This window comes from Pinus tabuliformis, chromosome 8, assembly GCF_031772625.1.
Source record: "Pinus tabuliformis cultivar Carrire ecotype Pingquan chromosome 8, CPIR1, whole genome shotgun sequence".
In the NCBI taxonomy this organism is placed as follows: Eukaryota; Viridiplantae; Streptophyta; class Pinopsida; order Pinales; family Pinaceae; genus Pinus; species Pinus tabuliformis.
In genome coordinates, this window is record NC_142294.1 from 757274215 (window position 1) to 757298911 (window position 24697).

Sequence of the window (24697 nt, forward strand, 5' to 3'; positions counted from 1 at the left end):
TTTCATCCAAGATCAACTCTTCCAACTTGGAGGTTCTTCATTTTGTCATTTCTTTCAGGTTAGAACTACCCTCATTAGCTGCTGCTATCACCCAGAAAAAATGGAGGCAATGGCACTAATGTTGCAATCTTCTCGATTACACACATGCATTCAAGAAAAGGACTACATTGCAGCAAATACACACATTTATACTCAGAGATATATTTGTGAAAGTTAACCAACCAAGTTCATATTCCTTCTTCAAGAGTATTTACGCAATTAAAAAAAATGATTGGAGTTGCACTCTAATTAACCATTTATTATATTATCTTATACATTTGTCCTTTACTTGACTTAGGACAAGAATGTATGATGACGTTTACATGGCCTAAAAGGCCTCCCAACATGTACCACAGTCCTAAAGAGAAGATAAAAAGAGTGAAAAAAATTGTGAGAATATGCTATAACTCCTGCATATTACAAATTTGGTGCTTCAGTTCCGACGTATCAGTCTTTTCACCATACGTTAAAAATAATATTAAAAAATTCATTAACCAGTCACCCAATATTAACATCTGAATAATCATTAAAACTGGAATCTTCCACTTCTAACCTGCTACCAATACGAATGGGCTACATCCTCCATCTTTGTAGTGTATGTCAATGAATATACTCACAAGGTATTTTGGATGATCTCACAGCCCCTGTGAAACATCTATTGCATCATTAAAATAAAAAGATAATAAAACAAGCATGTGGATTGATGAACAAATAATGATACGAGGTTAGAGAAAGCCAACTCACTCCTCCAGAGGTTAATATGAGTATTCATATTTTTCAGCATCCCATCACATCCTTGCCAAAACAATTTCACCGCCTTTGTGCACAGTGCACATATTTCTTCGGTCCTGAGAGATATTGCACTAATATGTAGCAACCATTATCCACAATATACATGCTACTACAGAACAAATCAGGAAAAACTAAGAGAACTGTCATAATACCTGTACGCATAGAAGAAATGTTGTTAAGAAGGTAGTCAGGACGGATCATAGCATTGAAACTTATATAAGAAGTGATACGTGTAACATATAATCTTGAATTATATAGAGAGTTTGTAATTTGTGAAGATAATAAACTATAGCAATAAAATTTGCTCTATTACCTTTCTTGAGCTTCAAATAAATATGGTTTTTCAACAGTACTCCATCTTCATTTTTCACTTCTAATGATGTTGTCCTATCAGCTTGATGGTTTATAAACGGTCCACGTTCTCTTCACTGTCCTGTAACTTTCCACATAATTCAACATTTATGGCACCTTGATTCAATGTATTTGTCCCCAATACCATTTTGGATTTAACTATTTTCAACATGTTTTATTTCAATGCTGCAAGCATGTCTTCAAAATTGTGTATGTTTGTTTTTCGTGAATGTAATTGTCTCTATCACCAATAATCTCCACATGAGCACAATCTGCCCTTGAAATGATGGAAGCGATTGGCATCCCTCACAATAATTTCCCTGTGAGTGACATTGGAGATGTACTTGGCAACTTCATGGCAATCACCACAAATGCGAAGGTTCTTGATGACACGAATAGGTGTACCATGGGGTGTACTCATAAACCCAAATGCGATAGCTAACCTCTCACTATGATAGTAGAGAGACTTTTCTTTCTGCACCTGCTCAACATCATGCAGCGCGAAGTTTGTGTTAGGTACATACCCTGCCTCTTTCACTTGTGTAATCAATTTTTCCAAAGTTGCATAGATCTCCTCTGCCTGTGGATGCAATCTGTCTCCTGCAACAAAAGCATGTACAATGTTCTTGACCACAATCCAACTATGTGCAGGCTCTTTTTTCACGCCTCTCTCTTTCATCATGGTCCTCACCTTTGCTGCATCTTCCCACCTACCCGATGTGGCATAGATGTTTGATAGGAGTACATAAGCTGCCGAGTCACGTGGTTCTAATTCAATTACCTGCTCCGCTGCATACTTGCCCAGTTCCATATTGCCATGTATTTTGCATGCACCAAGCAAGGTCTGCCACACCAGAGCTTCAGGTTTAACTGGCATCTCTTTAATGAATGTCAATGCATCATCTAGGCGTCCAACACGGCCAAAAAGGTCGATCATGCAAACATAATGTTCCATTCTCGCCGTAATACCATGATCATGAATCATGGTCTCAAAATAGTGGCAACCTTTGTCAACCAAGCCAACGTGGCTGCATGCAAAGAGAACACCCACAAAGGTGATGTGGTTTGGCTTTATGTCAGCCTGTAACATTTGCTCAAAGAGTTGCAATGCCTTCTCAGCAAGGCCATGCTGTGCATATCCTGTAATCATTGCAGTCCAGGAGACCACATCTAGTTTAAACATATTGTCAAACACATTCTGCGCAGCCTGTATGCTCCCACACTTGCTGTACATGTCAACAAGGGCATTCCCTATGCAGACATCCTGCTCAAACCCAGTTTTCAAAATGCCACAATGAACATGCTTCCCCTGTTCTATTGCCGTTATGCTGGCACATGCACTCAAAATACTAGCAAAGGCAAACTTATCAGGTTGCATCCCTTCCCATTGCATCTCACGAAAGAGTTGCAGGGCCTCGTCAGCAAGTGAATTCTGAGCATATCCTACGACCATAGTAGTCCATGAGATGGAATCTCGTTTTTGCATCTTATCAAACATACGGTATGCATCTTCAATGCATTTGCATTTAGAATACATGTCAACAAGAGCATTCGTGGCAAAAACAGAGGACTCAAATCCACTTTTAATTAAATGGGCATGGAATTGCTTGCCTTCTTCCAAATGCCCTCCGCTTGCACATACCCCAAGAGCACTGGTCAATGTGAAGTGGTTAGGTTTCATTCCTTGCAACTGCATTTTGATATATAGTTTGAGGGCCTCTTCACCATCACCAGATTGAGCGTAGGCCGAAATCATGGTGGTCCATGAAATGACATCTCTATCAGGAACTCTTTCAAATAGTTTGCCTGCATCCTCAATCCTCTCGCATTTAGCATACATATCAACAAGAATGCTCCCCAGAACGGCGTCTGACCCCCACCCAAATTTCATGATTTGTGCATGCACTTGCTTTCCTACTTCAATGATAGCTAGGTTCACACACACCCTAAGAAGACTTGCAAATGTAAACTCATTGGTACCAATATACACTCCTCGCATTTGGCGAAAAAACTCCAGAGCTTGCTCACCCTTTCCATGCTGGGCGTAACCTGTCATCATAGAATTCCATGACACTGCAGTTCGGTTAGGCATTTCATCAAACACTTTGCGGGCTTCCTCAACAGTACCACACTTGGCATACATGTTGACGAGGTTATTCCCTACAAATATATCGGGTTCAAAACCTGTTAGAATCATGTGAGTATGTACTCTTTTTCCTTCTGGCAGGGCTTTTGTAATCACACACCCTTGCAATAAACGGGCGTAAGTGTGGATTTCTACACAAATTTCCATATGATCCATACGATCTAGCGCTTCCTGCAGCCTACCCTCGTCGCACAACGTGCCAATATCCTTATCGATTCCACAGAAACTTGTCCGGGGTTCTGGTATTTGGCTTCTTTCTGCCTGCGTTCTAATACCATTAATATAAATTCCCATTTTCCTTCTGTGACAGCCAATGAAAAGCTGTGTCCTATTCATAATTTTTATTGAGTTGAAACACACCCAGATTCAAAATATGTTGTTCTAGGATTTGTATAGCCATGAAGAAAGTCCGAGTTTTTCTTGTGTTTCTGATAAAACATCTGTACGCTGCAATCTTCCATACTGTACACCAGAGTCATTTCCGACCCAGATTCAAAACATGGTGTTCTAGGATTTGTATTGCCATGAAGAAAGTCTGAGTCTTTCTTGTGTTTCTGATAAAATATCTGTACGCTGCAATCTTCCATACCGTACACTAATTCGGTTCCATAAATCACTCAGAAATATCAGCTTCAACTTTTGCCAGACAGTAAATAAAAGCTTGTATTTCTAAACAGTAACTTATGGTTCCAAGCCCCGGGATGCGGGTGATAAACAAGGACAGTGAGGTGGCAATGCACTGGGTTGGCGTGTGGCAAGACGATATGGCTACCCGTAGGTTGACATAGTGATCCATAATTGGCATTTACAACAGCCATAAATGCACTTTACGCGAGTGCTGTATCCAACCTGTTAACCGTCACCAACCTCGGCGCTGTGCAAACATGAATTCTCGGGAGAATTTCACCTCTGCTTCTGCCCATCAACCTCTGCGACCTCTGCCACTGCAATCCCTGTACCCTCAAGCCACAACTGTACCCAGCGCCCGCACAACCACCGGGAGATGTTGCCATCTCCTTTGCTGCATTGATTTCGGCCCGGGCATCCACTTCACCCATAGCCTGGATTGTCATTTTATCTTCCCTTCAGCCCTGGCTGCTCATCCCTCCGCTGAGCAGTCCGCAAGCTCAATTGTGTCATTGCACCACATTGTGCCCAATGCCCAGAAGGACTTCGCCTTCCCCTGCAGACAGTGTGGCAAGAATGTGACACCGTATGCGCAGCCGCAGGGCGGGAGCCGAGGGAGCCTGAGTCGCCCCCAGCATTCTCCTGCTTCAGACACCACTTCCTCTCTGGCAGAGCAAGTCCCTGGGCGTTACCCAAATACACGCAGTGGAAGAGGACGCCTCCACTCGGTGGCCCCTGCCTCGCCTCCCAGCAGCTTTCCATCCATTTCTGCCTCGTCTCCCAGAGGCACTCCACCCCTTCCTCAACTGCAATCCCAGAATGCCCAATTCACCTTCCGCTCCACCCTGAACAAGCCCATCATCACGGCCACTATATCCATTCTCTTTCACGAGGCGGAGCAGATCACTGAGGAACAGGCCACAGAGGTTGGTGGACGCACCAATGTAATTGAGGAGCAGGGAACGATGGGTGGTGGCAGCACCAAGGCAATTGGGGTACCGGACATTGCAGGTGGTGGGCGCACCACAGAAGGATGCAGCCACACCAAAGCCAAACGGCTCAGACGAGCATCCAAGGAGCAGGGGAGCGGAACAAGGAGCAAAAGACGAGACGTGCAGGGAAGGAGGTGAACAAGGCTCAGCATGCAGTCGAGGTAATGGACCCTTACTGCTGTCTCGTCGAGGAAGAACACCCAGCATTGCAGGCTGGCAACACAGAGACCTCACCTCTGGCAGGTGGCGACATGGAGGAGTACAGGTGCTTCATCGTGGAGGAACACCCTCCGTCCCCGCCACCCTGTTCCTAGTCTGCCACCTCGCTGCCGCGTGTTCGCCTCATAGTCTGCCACCTTGCTGCCTCTCAATGCGCCACGCGTCCGCCACACAGTCTGCGACTCAGCATGCTACGTGTCTCAGGGTTTTTGGGACTCTGATTCTTAGTTTTTTGTTTCAATGGGGTTTTGGTGAAAAAACTAAGAGTTTTCGGCTCTTTAGTTGGTTTTTTGTCTTATTAGATACAATGAAAACAAACTAGATGCTTCGCTGGTTTCCCATGTGTGGGCAGCGAGCTAATTTTTCTGAACTCTTTTTTGTTACGGACTGGTTTCCCTTCTGGGCAGTGCAGACCTAGACTTTCAGGGTTTTGTCATCCCTCTGGCATGATTAAGTACAGGCTAAGGCTTCAGTGTATGACATCTTTTTTTCATTAATAAAATTAGCATTACTTAAAAAAAAATAAAAAAATAAAAAATAAAAAATTATACTTATAGTTCCAAGCATTTTTGGCCGCAATGTATTCATTGGCACCCTATTTTTGCATGTCATACACTCGTGATTTTAATTCTGGGTTAATAATATTGAGCAAGTTCATTTTGGTTTGTGACCATCTTGGAGGAAGGGCAAAGACATGATATGGAGTGGCCAAGAACAGCACATTCAAGAAGAAAAGCTGGTGTGAGTCACAAAGCCGAGTAGATGCACCGAGCAGATATTCTATGGCATGGTTTAAGTATTACATGTTTGGAAGTTTTTGGTTGGAATTCGTTAGACAATTTTTTATAAAATTTTGATGTTTTATGGTTTAAAATTGGATATATATTATTAGTATTGTTTATTTTTTATTGGATATATAGTTTAGCACTTTGAAAATTTTAATTTTTTTTTTAATTGAATATATGAATTTAGTATTTCGAAAAACTTTAACCACTTAATTTTGTATAGAGGTTATAACTCAATAAGGTTTATAATTTAATCTTGTAATCACAACAATCTTTACATAATTTTGGATAAAATTGATCCAAAAACATAACAAACAAACTACCGCATTTTCTATTGTATAGTTCCCTTTTAATTACACAACACAATTATTACATTTGTTTTAAATGATTTAAAGAATAATTAAATGGTTATCAAATAAACTTCAAGAGGTTATAACTCAATAAAGTTTACAACTCAATCTTGTAATCACAACAATCCTTACATGATTTTGGATAAAATTGATCAAAAAACATAACAAACAAACTACCCAGTTTTCTATTGTATAGTTCCCTTCTAATTACACAACACAATTACTACATTTGGTTTAGATGATTTAAAGAATAATTAAGTGGTTATCAAATAAACTTTGACCACTCAATCTTGTATAGAGGTTATAACTCAATAAAGTTTACAACTCAATCCCGTAATCACAACAATCCTGACATGATTTTGGATAAAATTGATCCAAAAACATAACAAACAAACTACAACATTTTCTATTGTATAGTTCTCTTCTAATTACACAACACAATTACTACATTTGGTTTAAATGATTTAAAGAATAATTAAGTGATTATCAAATTTGATAGCATAGATAAAATAAAATTTGAATACTTATCATATATGGTCAAATAAGTGGAAAAATTCAAAAATTTGTTAATTCATTTAAGGTAAAATTCAATTCCTCTCTCTGATAAAGGGATCTCAAAAGAATAGATGAGGCTCGAGTTAAAATGTTGGGTGGATTTGGCCTTTCATTGTACTTGCAAGATCATTTTATGTTATGTTGCATCAATAAGTAGTTATTATATATATATTGTTTTTTATGCTTTTAGATTTCTTTCTAAGTTGAGGTATATGTTGCTCCTTGGATAAATGCCTTTTTGCTTGCTTATGCTTCCAATTTCCACCAACGGCAAACTCCTCGATATGCTTACCTTAAATTTAGTTAGAGTAGCTCTTTTCAGAGTGAGTAATGAATGAATAAAGGTTGGAATAGCAGGGACAAATTTTAGAGGTCATCCTTATTAATGTATGTACCCCCTCATAGAGCTAGGTATAAAATAGTCATAACTGCATAACAAAGGAGAGAACCTTACTTGAGCTATGGTAACCCTTCTTGGTTCAAGTAAGCAAATAAGTGATGTCCCCATTAATAACAATATATCATCATATGCATAAGCAAATTTTCTCTCCAATGCCTCATTCTCCCCACTCGAATTTTCAATTTTTCCTCACCCTCATTCTTCAAATGAGCAATCTTTCCTCAACAAAATTAAATGGGACATTTAAAGAGGGCATATGTAGCATTGTGGGACCCAAACTAAATGGATCATATGTTGCATTGTGGTAGATATAGAGGATGCTAGTAGAAGAGTATACAGTTCTTGTTGATGCAGGTGAATTAAGAGAGGATATTATAAAAACTAACGAATGATGAAATACATTGATGAACTTTGGTCAAATTTTTTCGAATTGAAAAAAAAAATTGTTGAATTTTTTCCTTATCATATAAAATTCTAATTGGGACTTGGTGACTATGCTACAAAATACTTACCAAGATGATTTCAATTCCTAAATAATTACAATTTTCAATTGTTTAAAAGCAAACATCCTTGGATTAAGCTTCTCAAGAGAACCAAAAGCCAGGTTTATAATCGAATCTCAAAGAGAAACAGAGCGGAACCTAGTAAAGTAGTGATGCATGGAAAATTCCCACCAAAATTAAGATGCCTTTTATGGGGTTGAGATACTATCATCTCATTCTCTAAATTGACATGACAAAGGAAAAGACAAGAGTCATCCCACAACATGCATTCTTCAATGTGGATGTCGAAAGATATGATACAATTGATATAGAGGAGATGGTTGAAGTGTTGTATGGATTTCAAGAAAGATTATAGGCCCACATGAAAACTCAACAAATTGTTTAGTCTTCAAGGTGTCAGTGGACTAGTCTAATGTGGTACTCATGTAAGACCCAGTGGGTATAGGCTTAGTTTGTATACAAGAGATATTAAGGGGTAACCAATATGAATAGAGTTTTAGGGTATTTATTGTAATATTTGTGCAGTGTATGTATTGTTGGATATTTGCATAGTACATGTATTGTTGTCTATTTTCATATATACATTCAACATTGTAAGCTTAAAGAGTTATTTTAATTGGTTGTTGTTAATGTTATTCGACGTTACACTAGTTATGTACTAGTAATTGTTTAGTTTGAAGCTCTTTAAATTAGGCACACTAGTTCACATCATTAAGTTTATTACAAACGCCATCTGTGAATGTGGGAAAAGTCCCTATGAGGTTTTCTTTCAAAAATAATCCAATAGGGTAGAAATTGTTTCAGCACCATTATATATGCTTTACAACGCGATGCATATTGATCACCAATTCAAAGGGTTAATAATTAAATTTATGCATCACCATCTTATGAGGAAGATGAGGGATGCACATATCTTGAGACCACAATCCCTTGGAAGGAATGAAGGAGACAGAGGGATAAACTTTATTCTATTTGATCTAGAAGAATTGAAGAAAGGGGAGACCTAAAAGTTTTTCCACCTCATGAGGTTGGGTTCTCATGAATATTGATTGAGACCCACATGGAAACTTTAGGACATCACAAGAATGATAAATCAAGCAGTGGAAGGAAGAAGGAGATGGAGCTAGTGAATAAGAACATACCATGTAAAATTTGGGTGAATAAGAAATTTACAGCAGAGAGATAAATTATTACTTAGATTTACTGATATTTACAAAGAGGAATCATAAAATAACCAGCAACAATACACATAATATTTATCCAGGAAAACCCCAAATCCGGGGAAAAACCCAACCCAATGAGATCTCATTAGCATTGGCCAATCCGGCCAAGTGAGCCTTCACCACTCACCTCTAGGCCCTCTCTTACAATGAAGTATTCCCAGCCTTTTATAGGATCCATTTCATGCAATACCATAGGCCACTATACCATGGGTACACTATACCATGTGCCCAAAACCACTACCATTTAACTAGGTCAACCTTGACTCAAACCTCGAGTCAATTTTACCTAACAATTCCCCCCTTAAACTTGACTTGGGTTCCTTGACTAAATCTAGCCAAAACCTACTAAGTGAGACAATCCTGCTCACTCTAGCCCTTACCCCCTTCAAAGTTTTTACCAGGGATTTGTTAACCCAACATCCCCCTATTACCTAGGTCTAACCCAGACTTTACCAGTAATTACCCAGGGGTATGCATGCCTTACCAGGTCTTACAACAGTGTGCCCATTTACATGCAAATTAAAAATTTCACTCCATTATAATATTTTTTGTTTACCCTTGTTGTCGTCTTTGTACTCATGACATCAATGTTCATATAAAAAGAACCCATCTACCGAATTACATGGGTCACCAGTCGTTGTAACCATCAGTTATCTAGGCGTTCTTTTCAAGTACATGGTTCATCAATTAATTAATCCACGTGCACATATCCTCCTCATCCATTGAATCTCTCATGACCCAATAGTGTGCAGCTTTGCTTCACAATCTATGGCTTTTGATCCAGATCTGCAAGAAAAACTTAATTATCTCTCTATCTACCAAGCCAATACAAACCCTTGGCAACAAAAAACATCCTTCTGAAGCCAACTTAGCTTTGATACTAGTTGTTAAGAAATTTACGGCAGAGAGATAAATTATTACTGAGATTTACCAAGATTTACAGAGAGGAATAATAAAATAACTAGCAACAATACACATAAATATTATACACATAATATTTATCCAGGAAAACCCCAAATTTGGGGAAAAACCCAACCCAATGAGATCTCATTAGCATTGGCCAAAACCCTGGCCAATCCGGCCAAGTGAGCCTTCACCACTCACCTCTAGGCCCTCTCTTACAATGAAGTATTCACAGCCTTTTATGGGCTTCATTTCATGTAATACCACGGACCATCATACCATGGGTACACTATACCATGTGCCCAAAACCGTTACTATTTAACCAGGTCAACCTTGACTCAAACCCCGAGTCAATTTTACCTAACAGGAAGGAATGGAGGAGACAAAAGGATAAACTTTATTCCATTTGATCTAGAAGAATTGAAGGAAGGGAGACCTAAAAGTTTTTCCACCTCATGAGGTTGGGTTCTCATGAATATTGATTGAGACCCACATGGAAACTTTAGTACATCACAACGATGATAACTCGAGCACTAGAAGGAAGAAGGAGATGGAGCTGGTGAATAAGAACATATCATGTAAAATTTGGGTGACATCAAAACACCATGTTGTTTATGTTATTTCTGGAGATAGATTGTGTGAAAGAGTGTGAAATGTTTTACACTCTTGGACATAGCTTATCAACAAAAATAACATAAACAACATGATGAATAATTGTGGAAACCTTGATTCTAAAAAACTAGAACATTGTTACAATGTGAGTGTCACATAGTTGCATCAAAGGAATTGGAAGGGATTGGAGAGAAGATGGAAGGGAGAATATTAACCATTGATGGTGGTTGTAAGTCAAAGAAATAAATATGAATGAGCAAGAGTGAGTCATGAGGAGGTGCTCAAGAAATAAAATAATAAGGGGTTTCCATGGCCTTCCCTTGGGTAGTGTGATATCTTTGTATTGTAGTGAGAATTTCAAGAGCCTATTGTAGAAATTTTGCAAACTAAAGAATATGAGAGATAAATCAATATATTAAAGAATGGCTTTTCCCTCTAGGGTTTCAACTTGAATTCTTTATGTATTGTGAAAATGGATGTTTTTATTGGGATGATGATTTACGAGTTGTTGGTTTAGTTTTAATCACTGCAACATAAATGTGTTTTATTGTGTAAAATTTTGTGTTGTGAGGGGTTATTGGTGTTGCATCAAGTATGGAGGAAGAAATCCCAATTCCATTTTAATTATAGTGTTTACATTGCCCCTTCTACATATGAAGCTTCGCTTTGGAATTTAAAGCTTACATTATGATAGTTCAAGAGTTCATAACCTAATTTTGTGGTTTATCATTTTCTTTGCAACTTATATACCAACAACTTCATGCACATTGAAACTTTGGTAATCATGGCTTCATCAAATTTGCAAGTTTGATGAACCCACAACCTGTCCTGCTATTGTAGCTTTACTAACATGACTTCATCGGACTTGCAACAATATAAAACCCACAACCTGCTATCACTATGCCAAGAAAATCAAGGTGCATTTTACATTGCAATACGAGGAAGAAGTGCATCGCATGTGCCTAAAGTTAAAGTGATATGTGGCATAAATCAACCCAATATAATTGCATACAAAGACAACTTCTGCAACCTAGTATGAGTAAGATGTGTAATTTCATGTTCAATGTGGCGTTGATAGGTGGCATATATATATATATATATATATATATATATATATATATATATATATATATATATATATATCATACTTAGGTAAATTACTTTAATGTAAGAATTGTGTGTGTGTGTGTTAAACATCTCTTATGTCTACAACTCACATACTAGCAAAGGTGAAAGTTAGTGAAATGGCTTATATGGGTTCCATCCATGGCTAATACTAATTAAGGAAAGAGACCAAAGAAATTGTCACAAATCTAGGCTATCACTTTGGGAGGAGGATTATTAATAGAACAATGTTAATAATTCATCTTAGTTTAAATGATTAATTAATCTATAAATAGCTAATCATAAATTTATGCATGTAACTATGGTTGAATACATTATTTTAGTACAAGTCTTTATATCAAGTGTTGTATATATTCACTTGGCTAATTCTAGTTGTTGAGAAAAGAAATTTTACATTGTTGGCTAGTTGAATTGTTTATTGATTAACAATCAAGTACCACATTAAATTGTCAACCTGGGAAAGTCTTTTATTTCAAAGGCTACTGCGTACTGTATGTACTTAACTCTAAAAGCATTAAAAAGCTGTAGTATACGTAATTCTCACGTTATGTCATAACAGTGTACTGTAAAGATAAAATGAAAGCAGTTAATTAAGATTATAAATCTGAAAAGAAAAGTGATGGATGCTCTGTTATCAGAGGATCAGGACCCTATCCTCCAAACAAGGACGTTCAGCACCTGCCCCTGTAACCAGATTGCTAACACACACTGCAATTCTAATTCACCGGTGAAGTACAGTTTCAAACGATTAACAAAACAGAGTGCCAGCAAAAAGGAAACTATCAGAGATGATGCTACAGGATCCAAAACAGAGTACCAGCATAAAGAAATTACAGAACACACTTACACACTTGACAGAAAAGTAAAAGGGCGAATCTTGTGAGGAAGGTGGGCCCAGTCCCTCTCACAAGATTCCCCAGAGCGCAAATACTAGATTAAATGCTCAGAACAGTCTTCTATTCATCTGCCAAAAGATTAAATTACAATGAGAGTTCAGACTTTGTTGTTGTCTTCAAAAATTCCCTTTTACCAAACTATTATTTTTTTCTTCTCTAATGTAGATGTCTCCTCTTTATAGAGGAGACATCTATTACAATAGATTATCGCAATTCATTCAATTCGCCAAAAATAAGAATTACAAAATGCTGTTATAACAGTGCAACAGTGTATTCTTCCTTGAGTTTATTTCTGTTACACAGCTGGTACCCGAACTTCGCCCGTGCTCTTGGGATCCTCATATTATCCTTCGCCATTTCCCCATGGTTGCTAAATTAGTAATCCCGTGCTGTTCCTGATACTTTAGCAATCGTAACTGTGTTTTGCCCTTTTTGGGCAGTTGCTGATTATGCCGCGTCATCGTGGAATTCTGGCAATCTCCAGATAGTTGCCGTTTGTTATTTCCAGTTGTTGCAAAAATAGCATTCTCCTGCTTTAGATGGTTGCCGTTGCTGGCTGTAGCAACTGCGTAGTTGCTGCTTCTGGTGTTGCAGCAACTGCGTAGTTGCTGTTTCTGGTGTTACAACAACTGTGAATTATAATTCCTGCAGACTTTAGACAGTCCAGCGATTACTTGGCAACTTAATTAACTTTTCTAAGGATAAATATAAAGATATTCATGAATATGCAATGAACAATTAAACATATAGATATGCGGAAAGTTACTTCGTACCTTGGGGTGATTAAGTCATTATACAATCAAAAGCTTTCAACCTATGACTGAAAAAGGATAATATTATGGCAAAAATATAAGGTCAAAATTGGTCAATTCTGAGTCCTAACATCCCCCCCAACTGAAGAGATTGCATGTCCTCATGCAATGCTTACTCTGAGTCTGAGTCGGAGTACTGGGATGAACAGTGTAGATTACTGAGACAATAGTTATAGGAAGTGGCATCAAACTTAGCTCTGAACCCACAGACAGTCTGTATTTGCCTCCATGCTGCTGCTTCTTCCTTTTTGGATGATCCAAATTGACCCCTGTATTGTTCACTAGATAACCATAGAAGTGGAAATTTAAATATGTATCCAATCCAATTCTCAGCACAGTATTGCATGCATCTAACATAATAAGGTACCCTTGAGAGTGCTGCTTGTAAATTAGGTGGATTATAAGGGTGGTATTCCTGCCTCTCCTTGGGGCAGTTTTCCCAAAACAAATTATTTGCCTTGACAGCCAATGGTGCCTTAGTTCTCACATAGTGCTGACAGTCTCTCAGGACTACTGCTTGTAGTTTCCTGACGTGGTCCTTCATTTCAGGATCACTTATCATTCTCTGATGTTGTGCAATGAAGGTGGCTGCGTTCTGAGGTTCAGCCCTAATCCACAAAAGGCAATTCTGCTCATTATGTTGAGCTGAGATAAAAGCGTTCTGCCATGTAAGTTGATTTGCTAAAAAGGAGATGAAAGCTCTCAGTTGTATGTCGCCAACTACAGGTAGCATATTCATGTTTCTTTCTTCAGTCATGGCTTCATTATGGAGATACAGTTCGCATAACAAATTTTGATCATTTTTAGGTGCCTCTGCAAAGGTTTGCATAAATTGCTCCGATGTAACTACCTGATGAGGTCTACCTTCTTTGACAGCCTTTATCTGTAAAAATGTGAGTCTTTCCCTCAAAAATGTTGCATAATTGAAAGAGGGTTTCCTTGTGGCAAGTATTCTTTGGAATAACTCAAACATCTGGGACAATCTGGCTTTTAGTTCCTTAATTTCTTTGTACTGGGCTCTGCACTGCTCAAGTGCTTCCCAGTTCTTATATGCATAATTGAACCAGATCCCCTTTTGCTGTTGGAACGCTTTGCCTTGAGACAGCTCATATTCTCTCCACCATTTTCCTTTTAATTCTTGAAAACTATCTGTTTCTGTGCATGCATCACTAACAGAGGGAAGTTCTGTTTGTGTAAAGGCATCAACAAGGGTAATCTGCTCTGTGATAATTGGAGTAGGCCGGGATGATCCAATGTCTTCCTTTCCATTTCCAGCTACTGTTTCTTCCTCATGTTCTATATTCTGTACTGATTCCTGTGTATTTGATTCCTCTTCTTGTTCTGTGGCGATTTGGGTAGGCCGGGGTGAGTCTATATTTTCTTCTTCATTTTCTTCTTTTTCTATGGCAGTTTGAATAGGCCTGGGTGAGTCCATATTCTCTTCTTCATTTTCTTCTGTTTCCATGGCAGTTTGAATAGGCTTGGGTGAGTCCATGTTTTCTTCTTTGTTTTCTTCTGTAACCATTTCTTCCTCTTGGGTAGGCCGGGGTGAGTCTATGCCTTTTTCCTCATTTCCTGCTGTAACTTCTTTTTCTTCTCGTTCCATGGCAATTTGGGTAGGCCGTGGTGACTTTTCCTCTTCTTTATTCCCTGTTACCTCCTGCATAGTTTCTGGAGAACTTGCTGGTTCTTGTGTTTCAGCAAGTTCTTCTATTTGCTCTGGTGCAGTTTCTGGAGAGCTTACTGGTTCTTGTGTGTCAGTAAGTTCTTCTGTTTGCTCTGGTGCAGTTTCTGGAGAGCCTGTTGGTTCTTGTGTGACAACAGGTTCTTCTTTCTGTTCCTGCACCGTTTCTGGAGAGCCTGTTGGTTCTTGTGTGACAACAGGTTCTTCTTTCTGAGCGGAGGGTTGTGGTGTTTCAACAGGTTCCTTTGTTTCAACCACAACAGCAGGGTCTTCATTCATTGGTTCTGCCACTATCTTGTATCCTGCTTGAGTATATATGTCACCACAACTGGTACACACATATTCATTGTCCTTACTCTTTTCTGCTGCAGATGCTACTCGTGCTAAAATATGCAGGCTAAATTCATTTTGATAGGCTTCCTTGACCCTTATAATTTCCTCCTGGTAGTCCTGAATTTGAGCTTTTAAAAATTCAATTTCTTCCTGCAGAGCCGATATGGTGGGCTGAGCTTGTGGAGCAGCAGGTTCCAGTGGAGGCAGAGGTTGTGTTTCAACATTAATTTGATCCTTTATACCCTCGACAGGTGGTTCTTGTGTGTCACCTGGGGTAGTGGTTGTTTCTTGTGTTGCAGCTTCTTGGCCAATATTACCTTGGGTGTCGGCAGCTGGTTCTTGTGTGTCAGCTGCCTTAAAATATGATGTCACGAAACTGTGAACACTCTGCATCTCAGCTTCCGAGGGTGAGGGAGAGGAGTTTCGAGGGCTGGTGGGAATGCGGGTTTTCAGGGTGATGGGCGGTGAACTGGGAGGGGTATGGCTAGGAGATTCAGCTATTGCAGACGACCGAGTCCTTTGCTTGGGTAGAGAAGCAGGGAATTCAGGCTTTTTTCTTTTCAGACCGGCTTTCTTTAAGATAGGGACAGTGGTAGAAGTAGCAGCTACTTTAGCCGAAGCCCTAGTTCTTCTTCTTTTTGGTGGGGTTTCTATTTTCCTCTGCATTTTTCGTTTGAGTAAGGTAATAGGGATGTTATCATCAGAGTCATCGGTAGAAATACCAAGTATGGGAATGGATGGATTGGTTCTATCAGGGGATGGGGTTGTTTCCGCTGGTATTTCTACTGTTGATTGTTCATTTTTAGCAACTTGCGGGGGTGTTTGCTGGAGGACTTCTTTGGGAATTTGTTCTGGGATGTCGTCTGCGTGCTGAGGGATTTCTTCAGGTATTTTCTCAGGAATATTCTCTGTTTGCTGAGGGATTTCTTCATCTTGCTGAGGTATTTCTTCATCTTGCTGAGGTATATCTTCAGCTTGGTGAAGGATTTCCTCTTCTTGATGAGGGACTTCATGTTCTGGCTGGGGAATTTCTGCCTCTTGATGGGGATTAATGGGGGGTGGAGGGTTATTTAAAGCGAGGCCTCTATTTATCAGCAATTGAGCTAGACGGTGGTGTTTCAAGGAAAGAAGCGGACGCTTTGCATTAACAGTATAACGTGACATATTTTTAAGACATCCCAATAAATAATATGGCATGTTTATCAACTGACGATTTCTCAAATGATTCAACAAGACGAAATCGTGCTGGTAAATTACCTGGTACCGGCCTTCGCACGTCAGGTATTGCTTTACAAATTCAGCAACTTTCGGCCACGGTTGAGGCAATGACTGAAGTGCTACACCTCTGCCCTTCGGTTCCACCTGCTCGCCAGGTTGAAGAAAATCCTGCTGCACATTAAGGATCAAGTGCTTTCTACTGAACCACCGTATGCCATTAGCTGGTAGCCCGGTAACTTGGGCTATGACTTCCTCCGTGACTGGGATTTGGACTCCTTGAACAACAGAGAATCCTTCTGTTAAATTGCATGCAAATTCGAGGACTTGCTGCTCGTCGAAGTCTGGAAGTCTCCGGAAATAATCTATCCATCCCGCTTGCAGAAAGATCTGATAAACCTCGGGATAGAGCTCAAGAAGTGTTGTTGTGCCAGGTTCATGTGTAATGAGGTTTCCTCCCATAGCTGTTATTTCAGTAAATTTCACAGTTCATAGCCGAGCTTCCAAATTCAGTTCAGAGTAAACCATTGCAAATGGTAACATGCCGTGATAAGGTGACTTTTACATATTACCGGGAGAGTTAAGGGCGGCGGCAGTTGGCATAATATGCAATTATGAAAGCACTTTGGTAATCCCCCCCCCTTCTATGCGTAAGTGATATGATTGGAAGTACAATTATTTGGTAGTCCTATCAGCTTCTCCGCATTAACTATTATTTAATGTCCATACATAATCATGCGTACCTTTATGTTTTACCTTTTTGGTTGCTGCGTCAAAAAGTCTTGTCTTATCTTTTGCTGGATCATAATGATTACCGTGGATCTAAGAGCATGAGAATACCGGCGATTTCTAATAATAATGACGGGAAGTGATAGTGAAGGATTGTAATCATCACAAAAAGTGGTTTATTTTATAGAAAATTCGTTTCTTGGGGCTGAAGTGATAAGACTGGTGTTTTTGTAAATGAGAGGATTTGCTAAAAAGGTATTACGGGATCGGGAAGTGGTGTTGCAGCAACGGGGATCGGTGTTGCAGCCACTGGGAATGATGTTACGTCATCGGGAAAAGATGTTGTAGTAACGTGAAGTGGTGTTGCAGCAACGGGAATCGGTGTTGCAGCAACAGGAAATGGTGTTGCAGCAACGGGAATCGGTGTTGCAGCAACAGGAAATGGTGTTGCAGCAACAGGAATTCCAAATCCGCAAAGTGATTCCTTTAAAGCTTTCGTTCTCAGCTATTTCCCACAGCTCAAATCTGCAAAATACTGAAACATAATATGGTAACCCTTGGCAGGGATTATTAGTAATTAAATAAAAAGAATATCTAATCTAAAAAAAAATGCATAAGTAAACAAAGATTTAAGTGCTTTGAGGGACAACAAGTTCCCCCGGAAAAGAATACTGTTTAATTGCCATGCAAGTGGCTTTAAAATCTTCTTTAGAAACAGGCCTCTGATATAACCGAAGTCGATAGCCATTCACTAGTAGCGGTGTTCTGCTTCCATCAATTGTTAAAAGTCTAACTGTCCCATTTGGAAAAACAGCATCCACTTCATAAGGCCCTAACCACCTTGTTCTTAACTTACCTTGGAAATTCTCAAAACGAGAATCATAAAGTAGAGCCCAGTTACCTTTCTGAAACTACTTTTGTTTGATGGTTCTGTCATGCCACTTGCTTCTTTGTTGATGTATCATGGTTGTCTGATGGATGGCATCCAGTCTTTTCTCATCCAATTCTTGAAGTTGTTGTAACCTGGCTGTCTGTGCATCAGTCAAATCAAGGTTAACAGCTAAAGCAGTTCTTAAAGTTTTGATCTCAAACTCTACAGGGAAAATAACATTCTTTCCAAAAACTAATTCATAGGGTGAAAAACCTGTGGTATTCCTCCAAGTAGTTCTATAGGCCCATAATGCCTCGGGCAACCTTTGAAACCAGTCCCTTCTATTCTCCTTTATTGTTTTTGTTAAGATGGCTTCTATGACTTTATTGGTGCTTTCTACCTGCCCATTTGCTTGGGGGTGATAAGGTGTAGTCATTTTGTGCTTAATATGATATTTCTGAAGCGTATTTTTGAAGCCATGAGAGTTGAAAGGAGGTCCTCAATCTGTGACTAATTCTCTAGGCAGTCCAAATCTAACAAAGATTTCTTCAAATAAAAATGTTAGTACTGCTTCTTCATTAGCTTTAATGAGTGCCTTAGCTTCTACCCATTTAGTCATGTAATCTGTGCATACTAATATGTACACTCTTTGATTGGATGGAGGATTAATGGGACCTATGAAGTCTAATGCCCATTTCTCAAAAGGTTCAAGAATTACGTGCGGATTGAGTGGCATTTCATCCCTGTGATTAGGCTGGCCCATTCTTTGACAGCTATCACAGGCCTTGACATATTTTCTAGCATCTTTGAAGAGTGATGGCCAATAATAACCCATTCTGAGTACCTTGTGTGCTGTTCTTTTATCTGCAAAATGTCCTCCACAAGGGCCATCATGACAAGCTTTTAGTACATCATAAATTTCATCTTCGCCAATGCACCTTCAGATTTCCTGATCAATTCCTGTATGGAAAAGACACCCGCTTATCCAGCTGTACCTAGCACTTTGCTGGATGATCTTTCTTCTTTCCCTGTGTGATAGGTGTGATGGTAATTTTCCTGCAACTAGATAATTGGCAATGTCTACATACCAAGGTGAGTGAGCAGATACTGCAAATAAGTATTCATCAGGAAAAGAATCATCTACTGGAGCATTTTCATCAGTTTTTAATCGAGAAAGGAAATCAGCAACTACATTTTCTTTTCCTGGCCTATCTACAATTGTGGTGTCAAATTCTTGCAATAATAACAACCATCTGGTGACTCAGGCATTTGTGACTGATTCATTCATCAAATATTTAATGGCCGAGTGATCAATATGCACAAAAGTAGTGTAGCCAGTAATATAATGTCGAAATTTGTTGATAGCATAAATAACTGCTAGAAATTCCTTCTCAGTAACTGTATAATTCAATTCAGCTGGTGTCATATTCTTACTGATAAAATAAATGGCATAGGGAAGATTATTTTCTTCCTGACCCAAGACAGCTCCAATTGCAGTGTCTGAGGCATCAGAGGATATATGAAAGGGTAGTGCCCAATCAGGTCCTCTCAAAATGGGAGCTGCAGACAACTGATGTTTAAGTTCATTAAATGCTTTTTCACAATCATCAGTCCACTTAAATTCAGCATTCTTTGTTAATAACACAAATAAAGGAGAAGCTATTTTGGAAAAATTCTTAATAAATCTTCTATAATATCCAGCATGTCCTAAAAAGCTTCTTACATCAGTTTGTGTTTTGGGGATAGGGAGAGTCTGAATTACCTGTATTTTAGCTGGATCGACTTGAATTCCTAGGAATGAGACAAAGTGACCCAATACAATACCTTGATTCATCATCATATGGCACTTTTCAGTGCTTAAGGCAAGGTGTGCTTCTATACACCGCTTAAGTACTTTTTCAAGATTCTGCAGTGCATCCTCAAAAGTCACTCCATAAGGAGTAAAGTCATCCATAAATATTTCTAATGAATCAGTTAACATATCAGAAAAAATCCCTATCACTGCTCTTTGAACTGTTGCTGGAGCATTACATAGCCCAAATGGAAGTACCCTGTAGGCAAAGGTCCCCCAAGGGCTAGTAAACGTGGTCTTGTCCTGGTCTTGGGTGCAATCTTAATCTGATTATATCCACTGAACCCGTCCAAGAATGAAAAGAACTTCTTACCTGCCAAATTATCCAATACCTGATCGATGAATGGTAAAGGGAAATGGTCTTTCTGAGTGGCTTTATTCAATGCTCTGTAATCCACACATACTCTCCATTTACCATTTTTTTTGGGTACAATTACAAGTGGGGAAACCCACTCACTATCAGATATAGGGTATATAAATCCTGCATTCAAGAGTTTCTGAAGTTCCTCTTTCACAATTTCCCTTAGATTGGGGTTCATTCGCCGCTGGGGTTGACAGACTGGCCGAGATCCTTCCTTAATATAAATCCGGTGAGTGCATAGCTCAGGGGAGATCCCTTTCATGTCTGTATAGTCCCATGCAAATGCTTCTTTATTGTCCTGGAGTAACTTTATTAATTGCTGTTTTTCATTGTCACTTAAATTAGGATTTATATTTAATGTTTTGCCAGGCTCAATTTCTATTGTTGTACTTTTGGAGGGGCTGCCTACTGCTGTCTGAAATAAATTCTTATCTTCCAAGTTCTGCTGAGTTTCAGATTCCAAGATTGCAGAAAAATGACTGTACATTTCTGGGTTAACCGAAGAAGGTTCAGAAATGAAGCTGCTGATTAATTCATCTTCGGTAGAATCTTTGAAAGTTAAGGCTTGTCTGATAGTCAGTATAGGTTGGGTTTCTTCATCCTCATAATCTACCCATACAGAGCTGTCATTATTAATCATGGGTGTAGCATGAGGATAAAGGGTAAGCTGTTTTGTTTCCTGTCCGTTAGAGATGGTCATTGATCCTGATCTACAGCTAATGAAAGCATCTGCTGTAGCCAGCCAAGGTCTTCCTAGAATCAGCGGATGACCCCCCAACTTTGTTTTAGTCTGTAACACCACAAAGTCGGCTGGGTAATTCCAGGATTCTACAGAAATTATTAAATCTTCAATGACCCCCTCAGGTTTAATTGTAGAGCGATCAGCCAGTTCTAGGATGGTTGGTGTTTCCCTAATAAAGTTTTTTAACTGAAGCAATTGTGCTGTTTCCAGTGTCATAATATTTATTGCAGCTCCTAAGTCTACTAGAACTTTAGAGACAAGAGTTTTTCCAACCTGCATTGTTACTGTAGGGTGACCAGGGTCACCATATTTCACAGGAGGATCTTTTTCTGTCATTAAAGCAGTCAGTTCTCCCATCACATGAACTGTGAGGGGGTCCTTAGCTTTTCTTCCAGGTTTTTTTATGCAGATATCTCTAACAGTCCTAGCATAAATGGGAACATCCCTTAGCGCTTGCAACAATGGAATTTTAACGTATAAATTCTGTAGTTCACCCAAAAGGTTAAAAGCAGGTTGCTCCAGTGTTTTAGTGAGAGCCAATCGTTCAGGGAATGGTGGATCTGTTGTCTGATCAATGTTGTTAGATGTTGATTCGACTGTTTCAGCATTATTGTTAGCAGGTTTTTCTTTTCTAACTTCCTCTTTATCAGAGTCAGTGATGTCATCAATGATGGGTTCAACAATTCTCCCTGAACGAAGATGGATATCGTTACATTGCATGGGGAAGACAGGCTGATTTTGAATATCAATTACTTGCAAAGCTTTATTATTATTTGGGTTGGGGTTGGGTTGCACAGGCAGCTGCGGTCTAATTGCCTGGTTATTTGGAGGAGTATTAGATGGTAAGGAAAGAGACTGTTGTTGTTGAGGAAATGGCATCTGTTGGGCTGCCCAGCCTGGGTTCCATTGATTGAAATATGGTTGCTGGGGAGCCCAAGGATTCCATATGGTAGGATCAGGAAAAGGGAGATTTGGTTGTTGCATAGGTGGAAAATTCATTGTGTTAAAGGGTGGGTACTGCATTTGGTTCATGGGTGGGTAATTTGTTTGAAAAGGAGAATGATTATTCCAACGATTAAATGCTGTGTTAGAATTCATACCTTGTCTTTGTGGCCATTGCCTCCTCTGTGTCATTAGGTACACTGCTTAAACTTCTTCTTCAGTTGACTGCAATGCTGCTTTAATTCCAGGCAGAGAGGGGCATTGCTGGGTCTCATGGTCCTTTTCGCAGATCGTGCAGATTGGTACCTTATCTAGTGGGCATTCCCTGAGTGGGTGTTTTTCTCTGCATTTGGAACAAAAAATAGCTAGGGCAGCTTCTGCTTCTGCCTGTTTCTTCTTTACCTGCAGAGCATCAATTTGTGAAGCAAAAGAGCTTAACATCTCAGTTTTAAATTCTTCTAATAAATTACCTATTTCAGCCCTTGTTGCTCCTCCGCTTGCTGACTTCTGAACTCTTGAGTATACATTGTCCCTGCTTTTTGATCTGCTTACTGCTCCTCTTGAACATCTCATGCAGAGATTGATAATTTCATCAAATGGTTCTTTGGAAATGTCCCCTTTTCCCAGCATGTTTAACATGTCCAAGCAGTCATCTCGTACCCCTTTCAGCAATATAGTCTTCAGAATATCTTTACTCATATTAGGATGGTCAGACCGCTGCAGATTATACTGCAATCTTTCCACAAAATCTTCCAGATTCTCGTCCTCCTTCTGAACCATTTTAAACAATTCTTCCTTCCTTTCTCTTGTCCGGCAGTAATCTTGATACTTAGCCAGAAAGCTTTCTTTCATCTGATCCCAGGTAGTGATTGCCTGAGCTCCTAAGCTCATAAACCATCTTAACGCATTCCCTTTCAGTGTTGCTGGAAACAGTTTTAGTTTCTGATTAGGGCTCACATAATCATAACTTCTACATAGTATGTCGAATTCAAAGAGGAATTCATCCGGGTCTTCAGAGGATAACCCATGAAAGTTGGGTAATGCTGAGAGTGGAATGTTTTTCATGGGAGTTGCCCCTCTCGGGAGCTCCCCAATAGGGAATTCCAGGGTAGAGAGCGAATTTTCCCCTCTTCCTTCTGTTCTGTTATCCTCCATTGGTCTTTTTCCTAAATCACTTGCTTTATCTTCTGTATCTTCTGTTTCTTCAGGTTCTTCTACCGGTTCCTCAGTGTATTCTGGTACTTCCAGCTTCCTTTCAGGTCCCAGTACTTCCTCCGTCTGTCGATCTGTTTGTGAGGAATACTGGATCTAAGGTCTCCGGGAACTTGTCCTCTGCGATGTTTCAGCCTTTGAGATGATTTCGTCAATATACGTTTTTCTTCCTCCGCCTTTGCCGCCTGTGAAATTAGGTTTCTTGCGTCCTCTCATGCACCTGTTATTCTCAAAAAGAAATCATTAATGCTTTTAGAAATCTCTAGTTGCCTTCCCCGGCAACGGCGCCAAAATGTTGGCTAGTTGAATTGTTTATTGATTAACAATCAAGTACCACATTAAATTGTCAACCTGGGAAAGTCTTTTATTTCAAAGGCTACTGCGTACTGTATGTACTTAACTCTAAAAGCATTAAAAAGTTGTAGTATACGTAATTCTCACGTTATGACATAACAGTGTACTGTAAAGATAAAATGAAAGCAGTTAATTAAGATTATAAATCTGAAAAGAAAAGTGATGGATGCTCTGTTATCAGAGGATCAGGACCCTATCCTCTAAACAAGGACGTTCAGCACCTGCCCCTGTAACCAGATTGCTAACACACACTGCAATTCTAATTCACCGGTGAAGTACAATTTCAAACGATTAACAAAACAGAGTGCCAGCAAAAAGGAAACTATCAGAGATGATGCTACAGGATCCAAAACAGAGTACCAGCATAAAGAAATTACAGAACACACTTACACACTTGACAGAAAAGTAAAAGGGCGAATCTTGTGAGGAAGGTGGGCCCAGTCCCTCTCACAAGATTCCCCAGAGCGCAAATACTAGATTAGATGCTCAAAACAGTCTTCTATTCATCTGCCAAAAGATTAAATTACAATGAGAGTTCAGACTTTGCTGTTGTCTTCAAAAATTCCCTTTTACAAAACTATTACCTCCCCCCTTCTCTAATGTAGATGTCTCCTCTTTATAGAGGAGACATCTATTACAATAGATTATCACAGTTCATTCAGTTAGCCAAAAATAAGAATTACAGAATGCTGTTATAACAGTGCAACAATGTATTCTTCCTTGAGTTTATTTCTGTTACACAGCTGGTACCCGAACTTCGCCCGTGCTCTTGGGATCCTCATATTATCCTTCGCCGTTTCCCCATGGTTGCTAAATTAGTAATCCCGTGCTGTTCCTGATACTTTAGCAATCGTAACTGTGTTTTGCCCTTTTTGGGTAGTTGCTGATTATGCCGCGTCATCGTGGAATTCTAGCAATCTCCAGATAGTTGTCGTTTGTTATTTCCAGTTGTTGCAAAAATAGCATTCTCCTGCTTTAGATGGTTGCTGTTGCTGGCTGTAGCAACTGCGTAGTTGCTGCTTCTGGTGTTGGAGTAACTACGTAGTTGCTGTTTCTGGTGTTACAGCAACTG

At 39.5% G+C, this 24697-nt stretch overlaps 1 pseudogene across 4 annotated transcripts; it reads right to left on the reverse strand.

Annotated features, from left to right (window-relative positions):
* Window positions 1–413: 413 nt before the first annotated feature.
* Window positions 414–3959, reverse strand: LOC149237804 (pentatricopeptide repeat-containing protein At2g03880, mitochondrial pseudogene; annotated as a pseudogene). Of its 4 annotated transcripts, XR_016246320.1 has the most exons (4): window positions 1145–3959; window positions 784–887; window positions 593–683; window positions 414–449 (listed from the first exon to the last, which is right to left on the reverse strand). The product of XR_016246320.1 is annotated as a pentatricopeptide repeat-containing protein At2g03880, mitochondrial pseudogene, transcript variant X3 (transcript). The 4 variants fall into 4 exon arrangements; XR_016246318.1 differs by having other exon boundaries at window positions 414–683; XR_016246321.1 differs by having other exon boundaries at window positions 414–694.
* Window positions 3960–24697: the final 20738 nt, after the last annotated feature.